Below are 21,660 nucleotides of genomic sequence, written 5' to 3'. Positions count from 1 at the left end.
GGTGGTGATGACTAGCTGCCTTCCCTCTAGTCTTACACTGCTACATTAGGGACGGCTAGCACAGATAGCCCTCGAGTAGCTTTGCGCGAAATTCGGAACAAACCAAACGAAGTTTACGTATTCAGTTTTCAACTATTTTTTTGCTAATTTCTTTGCCAATGTTTATGTACAAAATCGGCCGTATCTGTATACTTGAAATGTACTGGAACTTGTTTTAATACCTTGTATGTGTTTAAAGTGCATTCGAAAATTAATTTTGTGCAAAATGTGCTACAGAAAGTTTTAACCACTGTATTTATAAACTTTTGGCTGGTGTCGTTTTTATATTCTTACTGTGACATAAATGCAAACTTTTGCGGACTCGTATCACTCGCAACTGGGTTTCAGTACCCTTGGTTGGCAGAGCACAGATAACCCATTGCGTCATTGTGTAGCTTTGTGCTTAATATAAACAAACAAACATACGTTAACATTGATGGAACAAAAAGACTCCCAGTTAACTTCCTGGGATGAGAAGTTATTGGCCTTTCACGGTTCCACGAAAATAAACTTTATCAAGGGAAGCAGTTTTCCTCTTTAGCCTGATAATGGAAAGGATTTCCTTAAATTATGTTGTTGCACATAAGTGGTAAAGCGATATCTAACTAGACTAAGAACGAAGAGTTTCTAAAGAACCTTCGAATAAAAAATGACTTCGATTTTGAGTAATAGAAATAAAATCGCTTTCGACACAGCAGACTGTGTTTCATTTTTATTTTACGTTGTAGTAATTTATATATGTAAAAAAAGTATTAAAATTATTCAAAAATACTTTTCTTTACTGAATAAAAATATAATCATAATACAATTTTTGTACACAATAACTTGTTATATGCTATAATAACGCAGTAGTAATACTTATAATAATGGAGTACGTTTAGATTTACTCTGCTAGATGGCTTTAACATGTGAATAGGTATTTCCGTTATAACCTTCGGTAAAGTTCACAAGAAAATGGCAAACTATGAGATGTGAAAAACACAAAATAAATAAACGAGGAACAAAAATTACGTGAGCTAGTAAGGATATATGATTAACTTTTATTCTTCTACAGCAGGGGTCGGCAAACTTTTTTGGTGAAGGGTCGGATCAAAAATGTTTTTATGTCTTGCTCTTCCAAAGACGAGAATCGAAACCCAGTTTCTAGCGTTGTATGTCTGGAGATAAAACATTGTGCCATTTTCGGTGAGTAAAAGTAAAATATCCAGTAAACAGATTAATATTGGCTACAATCCGATAACATTTCGTTGTACCGTTCTGTTGTTACCAGTTTGTTATAGATAGCCTGAACTAATATTCTGTTATTCTATCAACATATTCCATGGCTCAAAAGTAAATTCAGTTTTATCTTGAAATACCACAGTGTATGGTATATTAATTGACATAAAACTCATTAATAGCAGGTATAAGTGTTTCTTTGTTTCTTGATGGATTTTCTCTCAAAGTTTTCTGAATACAGGAACTGTTCCATAATTAATTTTCGTAGAATGTCATCAACAATGTAATTTGAAATGCGAGTTTTATTGAGAAATATTTCAGTTTTTAAAATCACTTTGAAACATTCAAAAGATGGTGCTTTTTCATAAGTACTCTAAGCTAATGTACTAATCCAGAAATAAAACTGTCAAAATGGACGTACAAATCAGTTGATGCATTTGAACGTTAAAACAAGTAAAGTGTTTTGGGTGTTATAGAGAGGCTAGATTGTTTCTCCAAACAATATTGAGAAACAGCGGATATTACATGCTTGTTGATAATACGTCGTGACTGGTAATATAAAAAGACCAGATTCGCTCGACATAACAGACGTGAACCGACTAACTCCAGAATGACACAGAGAATTACCTTCCTGCTGTTGAGTTTGTCAGCTGTGTGTCTGGGTGTACAATGGCACCAAATCCCTGGTAAACTTATGCACATTACAGCGACACCCCACTTCCTTTGGGGAGTGAACAGTAACCAGCAAATCTATTTATGTAGACAACCTTGCTATGACGGCCAGTGGACCCAAATATCCGGTTCACTGAAACAGGTCGACGCTGATGACCACGAGGTTTGGGGAGTGAATCGTAACGATGATATTTACAAACGGCCTGTGGATGGCAGCGGAACTTGGTTCGTGTCTCAGGTAAACTGAAACATGTCAGCGCTTCAGGTTACGGCTACATCTGGGTGTTAACTCGAATGACCAAATCTACAAATGTCCAAAGCCTTGTAATGGAGCGTGGACACAAGTGAATGGACGTCTGAAGCAGATAGATGGTGGTCAATCTATGGTTTATGGGGTCAACAGCGCCAACGCAATTTATCGTCGTCCAGTAGATGGAAGCGGTTCCTGGCAACAGATTTCAGGTAGCCTAAAGCATATAACCGGGTCGGGCCTTCCGAAGTTTTCGGAGTTAATTCTAACGACCAGATTTACCGTTGCACTAAACCTTGTTCTGGCCAATGGTCACTGATAGATGGACGACTGAAGCAGTGTGATGCCACTGGAAACACAATTGTGGGAGTTAATTCTGTTGACAATATCTACCGTTCAGGTTAAAATGTCTTTATGTAGTTTCCAGCATGATCTTTTCTTTAAACGCTATAAATGCTTCAATACTATGAGAGATTTTTATCACTTTATTTTTCAATGTTTCTATTTTATGACCTTAATTTGTCCTGTTAATAAATAATATAATAAGGATGTGCATCATGTGACTAAACCAATCGATAATAATGTCTAATTTTGAAAATTTATTATAGTTTATTAATTAGTTATAATTTGAAAACATATTTTGTGGTAAGTAGTTTATGTTCGTATGTAGAATATCTTAATTACTATTTCTATATATTTTATCTCCACAAATATTTAAGATGATTTTCAAACAATTTGTGTCTAAAAAACTGATTCTTTTTAATACAAATAAAATTAGTTTTGCTTTATTTCTCTGTTGTGTCATTTAAATTATGATAATAAAACTGGTAAATATTTCTCTCATGATCGAATGGAAGTTTTACTTAGATGGGAAAACCTATAGACAAAACATTGATAGTTTAATTTTGCCAGTCTGACTCATATATTTTCTAGTTACCTAATTAATACCCGAACATTCAACCGTATAAGGGGAAATAATACACTTTTCAAAGAGTTTGTTTCTTTGTTTATTTATTTACTTAGAATTATGTACACTGCAACACAATGGGATATCTGTGCAGTGCCCAGATACCCGGCATGGCCAGGTAGTCCAAGAGTTGGCGGTGGGTGGTGATGTCTAGTGGCCTTCCCTCTAGTCTTACAATGCTAAATTAGGAACGGCGAGCGCAGATAGCTCTCGAGTAGCTTTGCACAGAATTCAAAATCAAACAAATGCTGTGGCCGGTTCACAGCGTTGCGAGCCTGCACACCTGCTGCGCTCACGGTGAGATTTTCAGTGGATTATGTTATGTAGTTATGTAAATTTATCCGTCTTTTACGAACATGATTTAAACTGGCACCGCTGGCTAATATTAAAGTAACCATGCATCATGTTCCTTCTTTTAAACAAAGTTCATTTCCTCAAAATTTTAATTGTGTCAAAATAGCGAATTACGAAATATTTCTTTTTTTATTAACAGATTGTGACGTTAATGTCAAACCGCTTTTGTCACAAAGAGTATATGTATATATATATTTAAACATTATATCTAACGTATAGATTTTTTATTAGGAATTAATAGAAACAAATAAGAATTATCTTCACTCTTTAGGAGGCGCTTTTCTCGACTTATTAAGTACTTGCTGCTTTTAGTAAACATTTCGAATGCTTATACTCATAATATATGCTTTTAAACAAAGAGAATGTTCAAGGATATATATATATTATTATGAAAGTTGGGTACCAAAACAAGCAATATAACTATGTTCAATTTTATAAGAAGTTTCTCGGAATTTTGAGAACGACTTGCCATTGGAATCCTTCGATTTGAGTTTCGCTATTTATAGTGGGCCATCATTTGAAACGCTAGAGTGCAAACTTCCAAGAAAATAAGAATAGTAAAATATAACTAATTGGCTTTCAATGGAAAATTATATTATTTATTTTTGTCCTTGTTTATGTGCTAACAACAGAGAAAGAAACAGACTAAATTTACTTTGAAAACTTCTGTCTCTATTATGTCTGTAATTTATAATCTACGACCAAATAACCGCATATTCTGTGGATGATGAACTGTCATGGACGTTGTCGTTGTCATTAAAAAAATTGGGTTGTTTCTGAAAATACCTTCAAATGTATTTTCATTATTTTGTTTCATATCACTTACTATACAGTTAGAAATATTTAAGGAACAGAGACGTGACAAACACTTTATTACAGAAAATATTATGGAAAATGAATCTAATACAAGTTATATTTCCAGGTTTATAGCGTTACCAGCCTGATGAATAAATTTATAACTCGCGCGATAAGAAATAGTAAACGTGGCTTCAGCCTTTGATCTGTAATATTTGTCGTACTATTATAATATTGAAAGTTATTTTCGTAATTATCGGAGAATGGGGACAATGATGACAGAAGAAATTTGGTTTCAGTACCATTTTAAGAGCAAGAACGATATATGTTAACTGAGTATCAACGGGGAGTTGATAGCTTATAACACTAAAATTCGGAGTTCAGTATCTGTGGTGGGAGTAGAATCATTGCCGTATTCATAATTTTTATGTTCAGTGAACATAATCAATTTCAAACCTAACGTTTTATAGCCGTTCACTAAAATTGCTTTGAAATTTAAAATCAGTATTTTAAACGGGAGTGTTTCAGCGTATTGAAAAGAACTATTCACTTTTTTCCAAAATAGGTTAAGCCGTTTCAAAGCAATGTCACCTAGGGCTACTGTTCACGCTGCGATGTATCGAAGCCCGGATTTTGGCACTGTGATTATGTAGACGTACTGCTGTCTCGCCGAGGATCCTCCTAATAGGGATAGATCTGTCATTTTGTTTATTTGTAGTTAAGTACAAAGCAGCACAATTAACTCTGTGCCCTACACATCACGGGTATCAAAACCCGATTTCTAGTGTTGTAATTCTGCACATATACGGTAGGTTCAGGCCGATCTATATCAAGGAAACAAACTCTAAAAGAATGATGAAATTGATGACTATATGCTTTTTAATAGGTCAACTCTCAAGGACAGTATTCGTTATGATGTCACTTCGTCATTACATCAGTAAAAATAAGTAAGACAGAGTGTTCGTGTCTTTCTAAACCTTTACTCGATCGATATTACGAGAAAAAGCAATTTGTCCAAGTCTAGCGTCATATTCCGCGACATAATCAGAAAGTCCAAATGGATAAGTAATTTTGGTAACGCTTTACTACTTCATAAAAAAACGGTTATTTCGAAACCAGTTATCAGTACATTATACGTACAATACGGATGAAGAGGTTAATGAAATCTAACTTTCCTGGGTAGATAAATTTCAATACCCAAATGTCCACACAGAGAGAGACGCACAACATGTGTCTCTAACACGTGTATTTTCAAAACTTTCACGGAGAAGTGTTTTAACTCTTCAAAATAAAAGGAAATTATACACCTACTATGCATCACTTACTATATGATCTCAAACTGGTCGAAAATGTTATTGCGATAATAATACTGCAAAAACAATCAGACGTGATGTCAACTTTCCATTTATGCATAATTATTATCTCAAACATTTTTTGTTATTGAACATTGAATTCAAATCAAATATTCTGAATTAAAAGTGTCACAACAATCGTTCAGATCATTTTAAACACATGCACGATAGAATGAATTATTTGTTTTCTAAAACTTGGCATTATAACTGTGTCAAAGCAAAAAAAAAAATCCCCATATTGAAGATTATCTCCATAAATGGTGAATATCACCATTTCTGCGTATTGCATCAGAAGTGTTAATAATCTTGGTTCAAAGTGAACACAGTGATCAATCAGTATATAGCAGTTAGTCAACACCACGAGTGATAGTATAATAAGAATTAAACCATTACAGATTGATTTTTGACAAATATTTGATAGAACAGTTGAAATTAAAATGAAAGCAAATGTATTTAACCAGCCAATAACAGTTTTCTCGTAAAAACTAAAAATATTTGAGAATAAATAAGTTAATCAAGAACGAATAACTTCAAAACATCCCGTTAAAATTATAAAGTTGTCTGTTGCAGAAAAATAACTCGTGGAATAGAGACATAGATTTTAGACTTCTAAATCTGTTAAGTGACCGTTAACCAACCGAAGGACCACACAGTTTACAGTGTGTAAATAGCAAGTAGAAGAACACGTACGTCTTTTAGCTTCTGGACGATTCTGTGGAAAAATCGCTTGTTTATTGTTTCCTGGAATAGACTCATTTTATCATTGGGCCTTTTCAAGGCATTTGCTCTTGTTAACGCAGATTCAGCACAATTGACAGAGATGCATCTCTTTAAGCTTAAATGACATTGGCAGACTTACGTAGAAGAGATAATTCCGTGACATTGTATAACTTTAATATCTGTATTACCTCGGCTCCAAGCTGGGTGGTTTTACCCCTCCGTCCACGCTTAAGTAGTGGCGTGAATACACGTTATGTTAAATTTTCTCATACTTTAAGGCACGGGAAAATGTCGACCAAGTAATAAAACATATTTTGTAAATTAAACATGATGTAGCCAATGTAGTGCCAAAAATAGTGCAAAGAAGGACATAATGATAATATAGTCATGCATAAATCATCCTACACTTCTTTCAATATTAAAATTTGATGTTATACTTTAAATTAATAAGGACCACCTCTTGCTAAACTAACTGTATCTAGCAATCCATGTCAGGGACCACATAATGGTGAATGAACTACACCGAGCAATGCATCCTAGAGATCACCTAGTGGTAAATTAAGTACACTAGCAATGCATGGTAGGGCCCACCTACGATTAACTAATGTTTTAATGAAAAATGTGTTAATGTACTTATCGAGAAATAAAAATGTTGAAATGAACGTACAAACCAGTTCAGATATTTGATCGGTACAACTTCTAAAATGACTATAACGTTTTTGTTTTACTTTAAATTTAATAATATCATGTTGACTACTGGGATTCACCAAGAATGGATCAATATTTTTAAACATTTTGATTTACTTTTCAGAATACAATGTGCGCGGGTTTTTTCTACATTACAATTGCCAGTACATGTGAATGAACAAATTTGCTTTTATTTAATAATTTCTTTCTTAAAATCAGCAATATGATTTCAGTGTAAATCGGAAATAAGTGAAATATGATAAACTTGTTTAAGAAACAGATTTTACAGATCCACATTACTCAGTAAAAACGAGTTTAATTTTTCTGAAAAATATGTGAAGGAAACTTATATTAATTAACAATAAAATGATGATTCAAATTATTCAACAAAGAAGGAAGGTAAAAAAACACGGTGATGTCGTTTCGAAAACATTTTTTCACAAACTAGGTAAATTTTTGAGTTCGACATTAACTTCCGCAGTCTAAAGAATTTATATATTTTGGTAAACTAAATACAAATTTCGTAAAGAATTTTGCCACGTTAGAGTTAAAATAACCTGGACGAAAAGTGTAGCAAACCATAATTAATAGTTGTATAATGCCGTCGCTTTCCAGGTAATCCAACCCCTCACTTTAGAAATGTAAAATAAAACACTCACAGCTCTACCAGTTGGAAATCGTTGGACGTCAAGAAAGAAGACAAGTACAACACAGACTAAAACGAAAGAAACAAGAAACTATATTAAAATGCTGAGTGGAACGGGTTTACAAGTTCACGTCGGGGGGTGCAACAAATATTGAGACCTTCGATTTTCTAAATTTAACCTCCATATAATTGAAGAAATGATGTCTACAAAAGCGTCCTTCAAAGGTAATAAAAATAATATCTCGAGGTCACGTTTTAATGAAGAAGTAAGTCGCATGGTGGCGCTAATAGATTCCTTGGACGTTTCCTGCGTGAGAAAAGAAACAATTTATCATACTGTTGGGGCCTGGCATGGCCTAGCGCGTTAAGGCATGCGCTTGTAATCTGAGGGTCGCGGGTTTGCGCCCGAGTCGCGCCAAACATGCTCTCCCTCCCATCCGTAGGGGCGTTATAAAGTGACGGTCAATCCCACTATTCGTTGGTAAAAGAGTAGCCCAAGAGTTGGCGGTGGGTGGTGATGACTAGCTGCCTTCCCTCTAGTCTTACACTGCTAAATTAGGGACGGCTAGCACAGATAGCCCTCGAGTAGCTTTGTGCGAAATTCCAAAAACCAAACCAATCATTCTGTTATATCAAGTACACACTCTGTGCCTATGTTAAATTTGTTTTAATAAAGATATTTCATTCCGTAATAAACACGAATATTCCAAATAAAACTAGTTTGTGATGAACTTACTAATGTTAACAAAGAAACATTTCAACAAGAAGTCTCAAGGCGTTCTCTCCCTTGATATCCCACAAATGACAGAAATCAAAGTGAATTTTGAGGATTGAATGTCTGACTTGCAAAATGACTGTCGTTTATTATAGATTTTGTAACACTCTAATGTATTTACTAAGGTGTACTTTGGTACCCGTGGAATATAGAATTCTGAAGATTCCGAAATGTCTAAATAAATGCTTCACGTAATGACGTTTTCCTTGTTTTTAGTTTATTCCATATATTACTTTGTATCCGGTCTCTTTGTTTCATTCATTTCCAAAACCGAATTTTATTGGAAATTTAATACTAGTTCGTTTCATTTCATTTGTTTATACTCAGGCAAAAAGCTACATAATGGGCCATCTATGATCTGCCTACGACGAGTGTTGAAACCCAGTTTCTAGCGTTGTATGTCTGGAGATAAAACATTCTGCCATTTTTGGTGAGTAAAAGTAAAATATCCAGTAAACAGATTAATATTGGCTACAATCCGATAACATTTCGTTGTACCGTTTGGTAGTTACCAGTTTGTTATAGATATCCTGAACTAATATTCTGTTATTCTGTCAACGTATTGAATGGCTCAAAAGTAAATTCAGTTTTATCTTGAAATACTACAGTGTATAGTATATTAATTGACATAAAACTCATTAACAGCAGGTATAAGTTTCTTTGTTTCTTGATGGATTTTCTCTCAAAGTTTTCTGAATACACGAATTGTTCCATAATTACTTTTCGTAGAATGTCATCAACAATGTAATTTGAAATGCGAGTTTTATTGAGAAATATTTCAGTTTTTTTAAAATCAATACTTAAACATTCATCAGATGGTGCTCTTTCGTAAGTACTTTGAGCTAATGCACTGATATATTGATGTACGAAGCCAGAAATAATCTGTTAAAATGGAACGAGAAATCAGTTGATGCATTTGAACGTTACAACATGTAAAGTGAATTTTAACATAAATCTTTTACTCTACATCCATTAAAATGATGTTAAATGCTCAGATTCATCGACAACTGGTCAACAAGTTGAAACGTTTCGCCTGAGTTTTCAGAGCTCAAAACAGCAACTCGACGGGCGTGTGTTACTTTTATCCCTGAGTTATATGCTATACAATTTCAACCACACGTGCATGAAGAAAATCTTTCTTTGCATTCTTTATCTTAAAATTAGCAATATGATGAAATATGATAAACGTTTTCAAGTAACAGGTTTCACAGATCCACATTATTTACTAAAGTCGAGTTTCATTTGTTTGAACAACCGGTGAAAAAAACTTATATTAATTAACAATAAAATAATGACACGTGTTTTTCAACAATGAATGTATGTAAAGATGACCACGAAATCAACACAAAGAAAACCATGATAGAGTAAATCAAGATTAACCAATGTATAATGTTCTACCCCCACTTGTATATCACATTGTATGTTCTTTGGCCCGGCATGGTCATGAGAGATAAGGTGTTCGACTTGTAATCTGAGGGTCGCGGGTTCGAATCCCGGTCGCACCAAATTTAATCGGCTTTTCAACCGTCGGGGAGTAATAATACGACGGTCAATCCCACTATTGGTTGGTAAAAGAGTAGCACAATAGTTGGTGGTGGGTGGTGATGACTAGCTGCCTCCTACCTAGTCTTAGACTGCTAAATTAGGGACGGCTGGAGGAGATGGCCCTCGTGTAGCTTTGCGCGAATTTCAAAACAACATATTTATTAGAAAATTTCATCTGAAGAAAAATAGTCACCAATCGTTTGTTTATTATGTCTCGTTAGAGAGAACATGTGGTAGTGACCTTCACCGTGTTGAAATATATAGATTAAAGGTCTTGTTTTCTATCTCATGCCATTTTAGAGACACAGGTTAGTGATAACTTATATTTATACCCATTAAACGCCTCGTGTTCAGGAACCAGACTTGCTGGGTGAAAAAGAGACGTCACTTGTTTGTTGATAATACGTCGTGACTGGTAATATAAAAAGACCAGATTCGCTCGGCATAACAGACGTGAACCGACTAACTCCAGAATGACACAGAGAATTACCTTCCTGCTGTTGAGTTTGTCAGCTGTGTGTCTGGGTGTACAATGGCACCAAATCCCTGGTAAACTTATGCACATTACAGCGACACCCCACTTCCTTTGGGGAGTGAACAGTAACCAGCAAATCTATTTATGTAGACAACCTTGCTATGACGGCCAGTGGACCCAAATATCCGGTTCACTGAAACAGGTCGACGCTGATGACCACGAGGTTTGGGGAGTGAATCGTAACGATGATATTTACAAACGGCCTGTGGATGGCAGCGGAACTTGGGTTCGTGTCTCAGGTAAACTGAAACATGTCAGCGCTTCAGGTTACGGCTACATCTGGGGTGTTAACTCGAATGACCAAATCTACAAATGTCCAAAGCCTTGTAATGGAGCGTGGACACAAGTGAATGGACGTCTGAAGCAGATAGATGGTGGTCAATCTATGGTTTATGGGGTCAACAGCGCCAACGCAATTTATCGTCGTCCAGTAGATGGAAGCGGTTCCTGGCAACAGATTTCAGGTAGCCTAAAGCATATAACCGGGTCGGGCATTTCCGAAGTTTTCGGAGTTAATTCTAACGACCAGATTTACCGTTGCACTAAACCTTGTTCTGGCCAATGGTCACTAATAAATGGAAAACTGAAGCAGTGTGATGCCACTGGAAACACAATTGTGGGAGTTAATTCTGTTGACAATATCTACCGTTCAGGTTAAAATGTCTTTATGTAGTTTCCAGCATGATCTTTTCTTTAAACGCTATAAATGCTTCAATACTATGAGAGATTTTTTATCACTTCATTTTTCAATGTTTCTATTTTATGACCTTAATTTGTCCTGTTAATAAATAATATAATAAGGATTCTTTTTAATACAAATAAAATTAGTTTTGCTTTATTTCTCTGTTGTGTCATTTAAATTATGATAATAAAACTGGTAAATATTTCTCTCATGATTGAATGGAAGTTTTCCTTAGATGAAAAACCTATAGACAAAACATTGATAGTTTAATTTTGCCAGTCTGACTCATATATTTTCTAGTTACCTAATTAATACCCGAACATTCAACCGTATAAGGGGAAATAATACACTTTTCAAAGAGTTTGTTTGTTTATTTATTTACTTAGAATTATGTACACTGCAACACAATGGGATATCTGTGCAGTGCCCAGATGCCCGGCATGGCCAGGTAGTCCAAGAGTTGGCGGTGGGTGGTGATGTCTAGTGGCCTTCCCTCTAGTTTTACAATGCTAAATTAGGAACGGCGAGCGCAGATAGCTCTCGAGTAGCTTTGCACAGAATTCAAAATCAAACAAATGCTGTGGCCGGTTCACAGCGTTGTGAGCCTGCACACCTGCTGCGCTCACGGTGAGATTTTCAGTGGATTATGTTATGTAGTTATGTAAATTTATCCGTCTTTTACGAACATGATTTAAACTGGCACCGCTGGCTAATATTAAAGTAACCATGCATCATGTTCCTTCTTTTAAACAAAGTTCATTTCCTCAAAATTTTAATTGTGTCAAAATAGCGAATTACGAAATATTTCTTTTTTTTATTAACAGATTGTGACGTTAATGTCAAACCGCTTTTGTCACAAAGAGTATATGTATATATATATTTAAACATTATATCTAACGTATAGATTTTTTATTAGGAATTAATAGAAACAAATAAGAATTATCTTCACTCTTTAGGAGGCGCTTTTCTCGACTTATTAAGTACTTGCTGCTTTTAGTAAACATTTCGAATGCTTATACTCATAATATATGCTTTTAAACAAAGAGAATGTTCAAGGATATATATATATTATTATGAAAGTTGGGTACCAAAACAAGCAATATAACTATGTTCAATTTTATAAGAAGTTTCTCGGAATTTTGAGAACGACTTGCCATTGGAATCCTTCGATTTGAGTTTCGCTATTTATAGTGGGCCATCATTTGAAACGCTAGAGTGCAAACTTCCAAGAAAATAAGAATAGTAAAATATAACTAATTGGCTTTCAATGGAAAATTATATTATTTATTTTGTCCTTGTTTATGTGCTAACAACAGAGAAAGAAACAGACTAAATTTACTTTGAAAACTTCGTCTCTATTATGTCTGTAATTTATAATCTACGACCAAATAACCGCATATTCTGTGGATGATGAACTGTCATGGACGTTGTCGTTGTCATTAAAAAAATTATTGTTTCTGAAAATACCTTCAAATGTATTTTCATTATTTTGTTTCATATCACTTACTATACAGTTAGAAATATTTAAGGAACAGAGACGTGACAAACACTTTATTACAGAAAATAGTATGGAAAATGAATCTAATACAAGTTATATTTCCAGGTTTATAGCGTTACCAGCCTGATGAATAAATTTATAACTCGCGCGATAAGAAATAGTAAACGTGGCTTCAGCCTTTGATCTGTAATATTTGTCGTACTATTGTAATATTGAAAGTTATTTTCGTAATTATCGGAGAATGGGGACAATGATGACAGAAGAAATTTGGTTTCAGTACCATTTTAAGAGCAAGAACGATATATGTTAACTGAGTATCAACGGGGAGTTGATAGCTTATAACACTAAAATTCGGAGTTCAGTATCTGTGGTGGAAGTAGAATCATTGCCGTATTTCATAATTTTTATGTTCAGTGAACATAATCAATTTCAAACCTAACGTTTTATAGCCGTTCACTAAAATTGCTTTGAAATTTAAAATCAGTATTTTAAACGGGAGTGTTTCAGCGTATTGAAAAAGAACTATTCACTTTTTCCAAAAATGGGTTAAGCTGTTTCAAAGCAATGTCACCTAGGGCTACTGTTCACGCTGCGATGTATCGAAGCCCGGATTTTGGCACTGTGATTATGTAGACGTACTGCTGTCTCGCCGAGGATCCTCCTAATAGGGATAGATCTGTCATTTTGTTTATTTGTAGTTAAGTACAAAGCAGCACAATTAACTCTGTGCCCTGCACATCAGGGGTATCAAAACCCGATTTCTAGTGTTGTAATTCTGCACATATACGGTAGGTTCAGGCCGATCTATATCAAGGAAACAAACTCTAAAAGAATGATGAAATTGATGACTATATGCTTTTTAATAGGTCAACTCTCAAGGACAGTATTCGTTATGATGTCACTTCGTCATTACATCAGTAAAAATAAGTAAGACAGAGTGTTCGTGTCTTTCTAAACCTTTACTCGATCGATATTACGAGAAAAAGCAATTTGTCCAAGTCTAGCGTCATATTCCGCGACATAATCAGAAAGTCCAAATGGATAAGTAATTTTGGTAACGCTTTACTACTTCATAAAAAAACGGTTATTTCGAAACCAGTTATCAGTACATTATACGTACAATATGAAGGAAGAGGTTAAAGAAATCTAACTTTCCTGGGTAGATAAACTTCAATACCCAAATGTCCACACACAGAGAGAGACGCACAACATGTGTCTCTAACACGTGTATTTTCAAAAACTTTCACGGAGAAGTGTTTTAACTCTTCAAAATAAAAGGAAATTATACACCTACTATGCATCACTTACTATATGATCTCAAACTGGTCGAAAATGTTATTGCGATAATAATACTGCAAAAACAATCAGACGTGATGTCAACTTTCCATTTATGCATAATTATTGTCTCAAACATTTTTTGTTATTGAACCTTGAATTCAAATCAAATATTCTGAATTAAAAGTGTCACAACAATTGTTCAGATTATTTTAAATACATGCACGATAGAATGAATTATTTGTTTTCTAAAACTTGGCATTATAACTGTGTCAAAGCAAAAAAAAAATCCCCATATTGAAGATTATCTCCATAAATGGTGAATATCACCATTTCTGCGTATTGCATCAGAAGTGTTAATAATCTTGGTTCAAAGTGAACACAGTGATCAATCAGTATATAGCAGTTAGTCAACACCACGAGTGATAGTATAATAAGAATTAAACCATTACAGATTGATTTTTGACAAATATTTGATAGAACAGTTGAAATTAAAATGAAAGCAAATGTATTTAACCAGCCAATAACAGTTTTCTCGTAAAAACTAAAAATATTTGAGAATAAATAAGTTAATCAAGAACGAATAACTTCAAAACATTCCGTTAAAATTATAAAGTTGTCTGTTGCAGAAAAATAACTCGTGGAATAGAGACATAGATTTTAGACTTCTAAATCTGTTAAGTGACCGTTAACCAACCGAAGGACCACACAGTTTACAGTGTGTAAATAGCAAGTAGAAGAACACGTACGTCTTTTAGCTTCTGGACGATTCTGTGGAAAAATCGCTTGTTTATTGTTTCCTGGAATAGACTCATTTTATCATTGGGCCTTTTCAAGGCATTTGCTCTTGTTAACGCAGATTCAGCACAATTGACAGAGATGCATCTCTTTAAGCTTAAATGACATTGGCAGACTTACGTAGAAGAGATAATTCCGTGACATTGTATAACTTTAATATCTGTATTACCTCGGCTCCAAGCTGGGTGGTTTTACCCTCCGTCCACGCTTTACTAGTGGCGTGAATGCACGTTATGTTAAATTTTCTCATACTTTAAGGCACGGGAAAATGTCGAGCAAGTAATAAAACATATTTTGTAAATTAAACATGATGTAGCCAATGTAGTGCCAAAAATAGTGCAAAGAAGGACATAATGATAATATAGTCATGCATAAATCATCCTACACTTCTTTCAATATTAAAATTTAATGTTATACTTTAAATTAATAAGGACCACCTCTTGCTTAACTAACTGTATCTAGCAATCCATGTCAGGGACCACATAATGGTGAATGAACTACACCGAGCAATGCATCCTAGAGATCACCTAGTGGTAAATTAAGTACACTAGCAATGCATGGTAGGGCCCACCTACGATTAACTAATGTTTTAATGAAAAATGTGTTAATGTACTTATCGAGAAATAAAAGTGTTGAAATGAACGTACAAACGTGAAAGTTGACATCACGTCTGATTGTTACGCATTATTAAACATTTTCGACCAGTTTGAGAATATAAGTGATGCATATGTAACTTATTTTGAAGAGTTAAAACACTTCTCCGTGAAAGTTTTTGAAAACTTACAAACCAGTTCAGATATTTGATCGGTACAACTTCTAAAATGACTATAACGTTTTTGTTTTACTTTAAATTTAATAATATCATGTTGACTACTGGGATTCACCAAGAATGGATCAATATTTTTAAACATTTTGATTTACTTTTCAGAATACAATGTGCGCGGGTTTCTTTCTACATTACAATTGCCAGTACATGTGAATGAACAAATTTGCTTTTATTTAATAATTTCTTTCTTAAAATCAGCAATATGATTTCAGTGTAAATCGGAAATAAGTGAAATATGATAAACTTGTTTAAGAAACAGATTTTACAGATCCACATTACTCAGTAAAAACGAGTTTAATTTTTCTGAAAAATATGTGAAGGAAACTTATATTAATTAACAATAAAATGATGATTCAAATTATTCAACAAAGAAGGAAGGTAAAAAAACACGGTGATGTCGTTTCGAAAAACATTTTTTCACAAACTAGGTAAATTTTTGAGTTCGACATTAACTTCCGCAGTCTAAAGAATTTATATATTTTGGTAAACTAAATACAAATTTCGTAAAGAATTTTGCCACGTTAGAGTTAAAATAACCTGGACGAAAAGTGTAGCAAACCATAATTAATAGTTGTATAATGCCGTCGCTTTCCAGGTAATCCAACCCCTCACTTTAGAAATGTAAAATAAAACACTCACAGCTCTACCAGTTGGAAATCGTTGGACGTCAAGAAAGAAGACAAGTACAACACAGACTAAAACGAAAGAAACAAGTAACTATATTAAAATGCTGAGTGGAACGGGTTTACAAGTTCACGTCGGGGGGTGCAACAAATATTGAGACCTTCGATTTTCTAAATTTAACCTCCATATAATTGAAGAAATGATGTCAACAAAAGCGTCCTTCAAAGGTAATAAAAATAATATCTCGAGGTCACGTTTTAATGAAGAAGTAAGTCGCATGGTGGCGCTAATAGATTCCTTGGACGTTTCCTGCGTGAGAAAAGAAACAATTTATCATACTGTTGGGGCCTGGCATGGCCTAGCGCGTTAAGGCATGCGCTTCGTAATCTGAGGGTCGCGGGTTTGCGCCCGAGTCGCGCCAAACATGCTCTCCCTCCCATCCGTAGGGGCGTTATAAAGTGACGGTCAATCCCACTATTCGTTGGTAAAAGAGTAGCCCAAGAGTTGGCGGTGGGTGGTGATGACTAGCTGCCTTCCTCTAGTCTTACACTGCTAAATTAGGGACGGCCAGCACAGATAGCCCTCGAGTAGCTTTGTGCGAAATTCCAAAAACCAAACCAATCATTCTGTTATATCAAGTACACACTCTGTGCCTATGTTAAATTTGTTTTAATAAAGATATTTCATTCCGTAATAAACACGAATATTCCAAATAAAACTAGTTTGTGATGAACTTACTAATGTTAACAAAGAAACATTTCAACAAGAAGTCTCAAGGCGTTCTCTCCCTTGATATCCCACAAATGACAGAAATCAAAGTGAATTTTGAGGATTGAATGTCTGACTTGCAAAATGACTGTCGTTTATTATAGATTTTGTAACACTCTAATGTATTTACTAAGGTGTACTTTGGTACCCGTGGAATATAGAATTCTGAAGATTCCGAAATGTCTAAATAAATGCTTCACGTAATGACGTTTTCCTTGTTTTTAGTTTATTCCATATATTACTTTGTATCCGGTCTCTTTGTTTCATTCATTTCCAAAACCGAATTTTATTGGAAATTTAATACTAGTTCGTTTCATTTCATTTGTTTATACTCAGGCAAAAAGCTACATAATGGGCCATCTATGATCTGCCTACGACGAGTGTTGAAACCCAGTTTCTAGCGTTGTATGTCTGGAGATAAAACATTCTGCCATTTTTGGTGAGTAAAAGTAAAATATCCAGTAAACAGATTAATATTGGCTACAATCCGATAACATTTCGTTGTACCGTTTGGTAGTTACCAGTTTGTTATAGATATCCTGAACTAATATTCTGTTATTCTGTCAACGTATTGAATGGCTCAAAAGTAAATTCAGTTTTATCTTGAAATACTACAGTGTATAGTATATTAATTGACATAAAACTCATTAACAGCAGGTATAAGTTTCTTTGTTTCTTGATGGATTTTCTCTCAAAGTTTTCTGAATACACGAATTGTTCCATAATTACTTTTCGTAGAATGTCATCAACAATGTAATTTGAAATGCGAGTTTTATTGAGAAATATTTCAGTTTTTTTAAAATCAATACTTAAACATTCATCAGATGGTGCTCTTTCGTAAGTACTTTGAGCTAATGCACTGATATATTGATGTACGAAGCCAGAAATAATCTGTTAAAATGGAACGAGAAATCAGTTGATGCATTTGAACGTTACAACATGTAAAGTGAATTTTAACATAAATCTTTTACTCTACATCCATTAAAATGATGTTAAATGCTCAGATTCATCGACAACTGGTCAACAAGTTGAAACGTTTCGCCTGAGTTTTCAGAGCTCAAAACAGCAACTCGACGGGCGTGTGTTACTTTTATCCCTGAGTTATATGCTATACAATTTCAACCACACGTGCATGAAGAAAATCTTTCTTTGTATTCTTTATCTTAAAATTAGCAATATGATGAAATATGATAAACGTTTTCAAGTAACAGGTTTCACAGATCCACATTATTTACTAAAGTCGAGTTTCATTTGTTTGAACAACCGGTGAAAAAACTTATATTAATTAACAATAAAATAATGACACGTGTTTTCAACAATGAATGTATGTAAAGATGACCACGAAATCAACACAAAGAAAACCATGATAGAGTAAATCAAGATTAACCAATGTATAATGTTCTACCCCCACTTGTATATCACATTGTATGTTCTTTGGCCCGGCATGGTCATGAGAGATAAGGTGTTCGACTTGTAATCTGAGGGTCGCGGGTTCAAATCCCGGTCGCACCAAACTTAATCGGCTTTTCAACCGTCGGGGAGTAATAATACGACGGTCAATCCCACTATTGGTTGGTAAAAGAGTAGCACAATAGTTGGTGGTGGGTGGTGATGACTAGCTGCCTCCTACCTAGTCTTAGACTGCTAAATTAGGGACGGCTGGAGCAGATGGCCCTCGTGTAGCTTTGCGCGAATTTCAAAACAACATATTTATTAGAAAATTTCATCTGAAGAAAAATAGTCACCAATCGTTTGTTTATTATGTCTCGTTAGAGAGAGCATGTGGTAGTGACCTTCACCGTGTTGAAATATATAGATTAAAGGTCTTGTTTTCTATCTCATGCCATTTTAGAGACACAGGTTAGTGATAACTTATATTTATACCCATTAAACGCCTCGTGTTCAGGAACCAGACTTGCTGGGTGAAAAAGAGACGTCACTTGTTTGTTGATAATACGTCGTGACTGGTAATATAAAAAGACCAGATTCGCTCGGCATAACAGACGTGAACCGACTAACTCCAGAATGACACAGAGAATTACCTTCCTGCTGTTGAGTTTGTCAGCTGTGTGTCTGGGTGTACAATGGCACCAAATCCCTGGTAAACTTATGCACATTACAGCGACACCCCACTTCCTTTGGGGAGTGAACAGTAACCAGCAAATCTATTTATGTAGACAACCTTGCTATGACGGCCAGTGGACCCAAATATCCGGTTCACTGAAACAGGTCGACGCTGATGACCACGAGGTTTGGGGAGTGAATCGTAACGATGATATTTACAAACGGCCTGTGGATGGCAGCGGAACTTGGGTTCGTGTCTCAGGTAAACTGAAACATGTCAGCGCTTCAGGTTACGGCTACATCTGGGGTGTTAACTCGAATGACCAAATCTACAAATGTCCAAAGCCTTGTAATGGAGCGTGGACACAAGTGAATGGACGTCTGAAGCAGATAGATGGTGGTCAATCTATGGTTTATGGGGTCAACAGCGCCAACGCAATTTATCGTCGTCCAGTAGATGGAAGCGGTTCCTGGCAACAGATTTCAGGTAGCCTAAAGCATATAACCGGGTCGGGCATTTCCGAAGTTTTCGGAGTTAATTCTAACGACCAGATTTACCGTTGCACTAAACCTTGTTCTGGCCAATGGTCACTGATAGATGGACGACTGAAGCAGTGTGATGCCACTGGAAACACAATTGTGGGAGTTAATTCTGTTGACAATATCTACCGTTCAGGTTAAAATGTCTTTATGTAGTTTCCAGCATGATCTTTTCTTTAAACGCTATAAATGCTTCAATACTATGAGAGATTTTTATCACTTCATTTTTCAATGTTTCTATTTTATGACCTTAATTTGTCCTGTTAATAAATAATATAATAAGGATTCTTTTTAATACAAATAAAATTAGTTTTGCTTTATTTCTCTGTTGTGTCATTTAAATTATGATAATAAAACTGGTAAATATTTCTCTCATGATTGAATGGAAGTTTTCCTTAGATGAAAAACCTATAGACAAAACATTGATAGTTTAATTTTGCCAGTCTGACTCATATATTTTCTAGTTACCTAATTAATACCCGAACATTCAACCGTATAAGGGGAAATAATACACTTTTCAAAGAGTTTGTTTGTTTATTTATTTACTTAGAATTATGTACACTGCAACACAATGGGATATCTGTGCAGTGCCCAGATGCCCGGCATGGCCAGGTAGTCCAAGAGTTGGCGGTGGGTGGTGATGTCTAGTGGCCTTCCCTCTAGTCTTACAATGCTAAATTAGGAACGGCGAGCGCAGATAGCTCTCGAGTAGCTTTGCACAGAATTCAAAATCAAACAAATGCTGTGGCCGGTTCACAGCGTTGCGAGCCTGCACACCTGCTGCGCTCACGGTGAGATTTTCAGTGGATGATGTTATGTAGTTATGTAAATTTATCCGTCTTTTTACGAACATGATTTAAACTGGCACCGCTGGCTAATATTAAAGTAACCATGCATCATGTTCCTTCTTTTAAACAAAGTTCATTTCCTCAAAATTTTAATTGTGTCAAAATAGCGAATTACGAAATATTTCTTTTTTTTATTAACAGATTGTGACGTTAATGTCAAACCGCTTTTGTCACAAAGAGTATATGTATATATATATATTTAAACATTATATCTAACGTATAGATTTTTTATTAGGAATTAATAGAAACAAATAAGAATTATCTTCACTCTTTAGGAGGCGCTTTTCTCGACTTATTAAGTACTTGCTGCTTTTAGTAAACATTTCGAATGCTTATACTCATAATATATGCTTTTAAACAAAGAGAATGTTCAAGGATATATATATATTATTATGAAAGTTGGGTACCAAAACAAGCAATATAACTATGTTCAATTTTATAAGAAGTTTCTCGGAATTTTGAGAACGACTTGCCATTGGAATCCTTCGATTTGAGTTTCGCTATTTATAGTGGGCCATCATTTGAAACGCTAGAGTGCAAACTTCCAAGAAAATAAGAATAGTAAAATATAACTAATTGGCTTTCAATGGAAAATTATATTATTTATTTTTGTCCTTGTTTATGTGCTAACAACAGAGAAAGAAACAGACTAAATTTACTTTGAAAACTTCGTCTCTATTATGTCTGTAATTTATAATCTACGACCAAATAACCGCATATTCTGTGGATGATGAACTGTCATGGACGTTGTCGTTGTCATTAAAAAAATTGGGTTGTTTCTGAAAATACCTTCAAATGTATTTTCATTATTTTGTTTCATATCACTTACTATACAGTTAGAAATATTTAAGGAACAGAGACGTGACAAACACTTTATTACAGAAAATAGTATGGAAAATGAATCTAATACAAGTTATATTTCCAGGTTTATAGCGTTACCAGCCTGATGAATAAATTTATAACTCGCGCGATAAGAAATAGTAAACGTGGCTTCAGCCTTTGATCTGTAATATTTGTCGTACTATTGTAATATTGAAAGTTATTTTCGTAATGATCGGAGAATGGGGACAATGATGACAGAAGAAATTTGGTTTCAGTACCATTTTAAGAGCAAGAACGATATATGTTAACTGAGTATCAACGGGGAGTTGATAGCTTATAACACTAAAATTCGGAGTTCAG

The 21,660-nt window shown here is 34.8% G+C and overlaps 3 pseudogenes across 2 annotated transcripts; all 3 read left to right on the top strand.

The window, feature by feature from the left end:
- The first annotated feature begins 1,821 nt into the window (after positions 1 to 1,821).
- On the top strand, positions 1,822 to 2,967 carry LOC143257461 (lectin L6 pseudogene; annotated as a pseudogene).
- A 7,481-nt stretch (positions 2,968 to 10,448) lies between these two features.
- On the top strand, positions 10,449 to 11,393 carry LOC143257460 (lectin L6 pseudogene; annotated as a pseudogene). Its single transcript, XR_013031866.1, has one exon. The product of XR_013031866.1 is annotated as a lectin L6 pseudogene (transcript).
- Positions 11,394 to 19,010: 7,617 nt separating this feature from the next.
- Positions 19,011 to 21,266, top strand: LOC143257459 (lectin L6 pseudogene; annotated as a pseudogene). The gene has a single exon (XR_013031865.1). The product of XR_013031865.1 is annotated as a lectin L6 pseudogene (transcript).
- The last annotated feature ends 394 nt before the right edge of the window (positions 21,267 to 21,660 follow it).

The sequence above is a fragment of the Tachypleus tridentatus genome, chromosome 7 (genome assembly GCF_004210375.1).
Source record: "Tachypleus tridentatus isolate NWPU-2018 chromosome 7, ASM421037v1, whole genome shotgun sequence".
In the NCBI taxonomy this organism is placed as follows: domain Eukaryota; kingdom Metazoa; phylum Arthropoda; class Merostomata; order Xiphosura; family Limulidae; genus Tachypleus; species Tachypleus tridentatus.
This window is presented reverse-complemented; position numbering and strand designations above follow the sequence as displayed.